Raw genomic sequence first — 5966 nt, 5'->3', positions numbered from 1 at the left:
AAATAAATGAAACTGCCGGCGTGACAATGACCCCAAATGTAATTAATATGCTGCTGAAAATGCAGCGGTTCCGTTAGCGGAGCGAAGAATTCAGCGGGGAGGGGGAGGGGGGTTTAGATCGGAAAAGTCGGGGTGGAAATGCAATGAAATTATTCCGAGCTCCGCATATGTGGGGCACTTATCTTGCAAATGTCTTAGGTTAGGGACAGCAAAGCAAACAGTTCGTTGAACTTCCTTAGAGCGTGCCATGAACACCCCGTATCTATGGGCGATATAAAAAACAGACACAAACTTCCTCGGAATCTATTACACGAATAAGCAATAAGGCATTAGACAAACTATGACGAACTATATTTGGATCGTGAGATATCGCAGGGAAGGGGACCAGCACAAAGAAGTGGGTTATAACCCCACTATTCCAACATTCCAGCCCTTACAATGTTTTGGATGGGGGTTTTGTAAATATTTGATTAACATTGAAGGGAAAAATGTATAAAAAATCCTTAGTCTATTAGGGAATAGCAGAATATGGTTCTGAATTGTACGTTCCAAAACATTCTACGAATATTTTTGGAGAAATTAAACAAATAGTTGAGCTATATATTAACCTCAAGAAGAACAGTTCTTAAGAGACCCCCATACAAAAAACTACTTGCCTTTGCTTAAGATTACTAAAATAATTTTACCATTTGGTGATTATATTATTTTCTACCTTTAACTTTGGTATCCCCCAAGTAGTTGAAGAATACTCTAGGGCTTATCTTACTATTCAAACCATATTTATGGTTATTCTCTTTAACGGAAATCCAAATGCAAGCTGCTGGAAGCCCCATATTTGCATAGGATAATATTATTTTCACCTTGCGCCCGTTAAGTGTTTATGAAAATGGATCGGAACTGGGGAGCAGTCAATAATTCCAAATTAAGCTCAATTATGCTAAACAAGAGTTCAATTGGCGGGGATCCAACCCCTGTGGATATAGGAACACTAGCTCCCCAATCGAACTCATTAGCCAGCAATACTCAATTCCAATTGATGGTAAGAACCGAAGAGCATTGGTAGGCCATTAAGGCATTGGCCCTTGCTGGGGGATACTATTTTGTAAATACTTGGAGACCCCTTTTAGCTAGGGATCACTTACCGAATTTGTCGCCCTACGATAAGGTCGCTGGCACCTAGAAAACATCAGTCCGCAGTGCGGACATTAAAACCGCACAAAATATGGGACAGATGTTTGGTAACGAAAGGTTCTTGGCTTGTGCCGAGGAAAACACAAATTGAAGGTGTCAGGCTGACTCTGACGCGAAGGAGTGGGATCGAAGGAGTCTAGGGAGTGGTGAGGGTGAGTCGCAGGACGAAGGAGCGGTAAAGCCGGCTGGCAGGACCTCATTATTCGCTGCATTTACTCCTCGATCCGCTTGGCTCGGCCGTGTTACACTTATTTGGCCTCCTCCTTCAAGACGAAAACCCCGCGCACTTTGGCACGAGCTACGATCAGCTGTGGACTTCAGGGGGATGAAACGTAGTGCTCTTCCAGGTGGCGGCGTCTAGCTACGTCCTACCAAGGACCTACTACACTGAGCCAAAAAATGTGAACTTATAAATATTTTATTAAAATTGAATAAAGGTTTAAGGTTTCAGATTTAAGGTTTTTAATCTACAGCTCAAGTAATACAAGTTTTTAAATATTTTTTTAAATTAATCTTAAACTTATAAAACCATAGATTCTTTTTATATTTCCTCAAATCAAGGGTTATTTCATCCAAAATTTGTAATTTAAAAAAAATTGTTTATAATTTTGTATTTCATTTTTTATAAAACTACACTCAGAAAAATATTTAAAATATTAAAGGATTCTTAAATGTTCCTTTTTTGTTCAACAAAACCTTTACTATCTACCACATTTTCTTTCAGTGCATCCCTAGCCACCCCTAAGAAGTCTTAAAGACTGTCTTGAGCATTGGAAATTGTGCAAAATCGATTACAATGATTGCATTTTGGAGACGGAAGAAGCCAACGATCGGGGATGGAAGCTGCTGCCCGGCAGCAGAATCGGAGAATGCGAGCTATAGCTGCCATATCCACACACAATGGGCCGATGTGCGCCGGAAGAATAATGGCATAAACATTGGGTCCTTTTGTCCCTGACTGAGGAAAGGGAACTGCAAGATGTGCGCCAGGAGCCCGGTGTTGCACTGATTTTCCTTGGCCATCCATTGTGCGATGCATTGTTGATTTCTTGATTCCATTTCTTTCCTCAAAAAGATTTTTGCACACACAGCCGCTCTTGGTGACATTGCGCAATGATTACCGTTGTGCGCAGCTAATGTCCTGCCAGTAATTTATTTGATTTTTGGATTTTCGGAGGGAGCCAGAGCAGAGTGTTTCCTTGCCTCGTGCCGATTACTTTTGGATAGATGGCCCGGTGTGCCCGACAATGTCCTGCGTTCCTGTGGTCAGTTGCTTGCCGTTCTATTGCACAAATTTGACTATTGTCCTGCACAGCGAATATCGAAAAGATTGGACTATACCCAGCTGCGATTTCGAGATTGTTTGGACGGGGATACAGAGCTTTTGCAGCTGTCGATATTGAAAGAGGGTGCCGATCAATTTGCAGGGCATCAAGTACTTCCTGAGTATACTTTTATATGATTTCAAGTCTGTGGTAATTTGTATACCAATTGTTCTATCAATTGGCCATTTAAAATATAAGAACTAAGAACTAAGAACTGTACAGTTTTTGTAACAAGGGATTATCTCGATGTTTTGTGGTTTTGTGGTACCTAACTGTTACATTGTGTTTGCTTAGAAGGGAATAAAAAGCTTTTGCAGCTGCCTCTAATGTTGCTGATGTACCGCCCTGATTTATGTCACCCATGTAATCAACTCACTGATTAAGCTGCACACGGTCGTTGACTCTGCAAGGACTCGAGTGCAGCTGCCGCCCGTAGGAGCAGCATCACCAGCGGTGGAGTGGAGTAGCAAATCGAAATCAGAGCCACAGGACTATAGGACTGGAGGACTATGGGACTATCATCAACCGCCGCCAGCATGATACTGCACCTGCCTGTTTACAACTTACAACGGGAACGTGCCATATCCTGGGGGTTGGCAACCACCCCAAAAAAGCAGCAGCACCACCACCGATTAAACACTGAACAGAAAACCGCTGCAAAAGCCTGAAAATCTGGAGTAGTCTGCTCTATTATGAAAATTTGGTTTGATCTCATGATTATATTTATACAGTCTGTAACATATTATTTATTGGTTGGTTTAAGAAAGAAATATTGATTTGTTTTAAGACTATCAAGTACAAAGTCATAGATAAGTATTATTAACGAATTATTATGACAAGGAAGTCAATAGTACTTTAGTGAACTTTTAGCAGGAACTCGGTCTTTGGAATTTGGTACTTAATACCTCAAACTCCAAATGGCATTTCCTACATTAACAAACTTTTGAAAAAGGTTTTTTCTTTCAGTGAAACGTCTGGCACCAGCGATGCCACCCTCTCGCGCAGGCTCAGCCGTTGGATTCACACGCGCATTATCCTGGCGCTGGTTTTGCGCACTGTACCAGGATAACGACGCCACCACCACCATCAGTATCACCACCCGTACTACCACCCGTACCACCAGCACCACCATTAACATTAGCATTGCCACCACCACCATGCAGGATCAATTAAAGGACTCGAGCCGTGCGGAAATGGCGTTCACTTGTTTTCATTTTCCAGCCCGGGGGTGAACGCTTCCCATTTCGCGTACAGGACTTCCCAACGCACGTGCGTCCTGATGTCCTGATTTCGATTCTGCAGCAGGGTCTGAAGCTGATCCAAATTCAGATCCTGCTGCGCCTGCGCCACACTTTCGCGCATTTGAACTGACAAAAGGATCTGCTGGCGCATACACACCCTCTACACTTTCCGAGTTTGATATCCTGATGCCGGCCCTCTAACAATGCCACTTTAATGCAAATACAATCGCACATCCTTTCGATCCTCGCTCACAAAAGGGACCTTGTATTGTAAGCCATGCATATTAACAATAATATATTTTGTCGACAATAAATACATTTCATGCGGGACAAATAGAAGAGTATAGGAAAATGCAACGTAGTACGTGCCCGCCGATTTCCATGGCAATTTGTGATGAAAATTGTATCCTGCACACGTGCCAAATTGAAAGGATTCCCCGAAAATGCAGATCACCATCTACGGGTTTGTTTATTTTTGTGGGCGTGAGGTGAGACGTGGCAAATTACATATTTAAATTGAGATATTTTAAGCGGGCAAAACGGAAGGAAGGAAGAAATTTTATTAATGATTATAAAGGTTTTAAATTAAGGAAATTATAAACTCAATAAATAGAAAACTAATAAACGAAAAGTTTATACAATTTATAATTGATATCGCATTATTAAAATCCATTCATATGCGATCTAAACGTATTTGAATTCTAATGCAAGGCAATCAAAGACCTCTTGTATATCTCCCTTTTCAAATATGATCCCCCGAGAATGCCCAAGCCTAAGCACTCGCTGAGCAATCAAGTCAGAAAACTATGCACACATGACTCTTTGCAGATTATAGGTACATGTGAAGATATTTCTTTATATCGGACCCCAAAGACACACCAAAAGGCGAGTCGCAATCCCAGACATGCCATGCAAACGAAGTTATTTTTGTAGAAATTCAAACCTGCAGTGAGTGAATTATGAGCCAGGGCTGTCAAGGCTATATGGTCTTGGACTCGGACTTGGGCTGATGCTCGGCAAGCGACACACACACGCTGGGAACTCAGCTCGCATCGGATCTGGGAACGGGGTATGGGTATGGGTATAATACCCCATGCGATACATAGGTGTGATCGCGGGAGGAAGGGAACACCTTACGCCGAGTGCACGGAACAGGTTGCAGCTACGGGCCCTGAGATCCGAACAATAGGTAGACAAACTCACGTACCCAAAAATCATCGGTGTTGTTGTGGCTGTCTTCTCGTTTCTAACATTTTTGAAATCTGCGCAATCCGCTTTGGTATGCACAGACCGGGGGACCTGTCAATAAGGTTTCCCATCCAGCGATGCCAATTTGGGTGTTTTAAAGCCAAAATATTATAATATATCTAATATTTATTACTTATTTCGGAACCCATTGATGTTCCAACTATATTTTAACTTTAGAATTGTGTTTAAATTAACAGTTTGTTAGAACAGTGAAAAGGTTAAAAAGAACAGGAAAATTGGGTTGGTATTCTTAAAACCAAATTTATCTTATCTTGAATGTTATCAATTCATAACCTATACTTATCATACATTTCGAATACGTATAAAAATTAAGTTTAAAACAGCGAAAAATATTCAGTTTTAAGTTTAGGTCCTAGCTATTTTTTCAGATAGTGTTAGATAATTTTTAAAATCAGAACCCGCCAACGCTGTGCGCATCTTCAGGTGGCTCAGGTTGCTCCTGCTGATGATGATGATGTTTGAGTTGATCATCGGCAATGACTAGGAAATATTGCCTTTCCTAAGAAGGATTTGTGTCAGCAAACGTGACTCGAAATACCAAGTTCCGTATGTGTGTATGTGTATTTGATTGCTGATCCCTTTGTGCGTGCCCATTGTTTGAATAGTTAATTATGGGCAGGATCGGCGGACACTCCTTTTAGAAGCCCGTAAACCCTCAAAACAAAAAAAAACCTTTTCCCGCTCTCAGTGGCAGCTCAGATTGTTTTGCCGCCACAAGCATTTTTAACCATAATTTGGGAATTATTTTTAAAATTTTTTCGAATTTTCATCTACATAGTTAGTGGGCGGGGGGCGGCCGTGGGTGTGGCTGCATTGACAACTGCTGACAATGACTTCATTTGTGTGCCCAACGGCAGGCGCTGACAAGTATCAAAAAAACGAAGAAAAGATGACAAGACGAACTCCCAAAATTCTGTTTTGCAGATTAATATTGCACACA

Source organism: Drosophila suzukii, chromosome 3 (genome assembly GCF_043229965.1).
Source record: "Drosophila suzukii chromosome 3, CBGP_Dsuzu_IsoJpt1.0, whole genome shotgun sequence".
Taxonomy (NCBI): Eukaryota; Metazoa; Arthropoda; class Insecta; order Diptera; family Drosophilidae; genus Drosophila; species Drosophila suzukii.
This window is presented reverse-complemented; position numbering follows the sequence as displayed.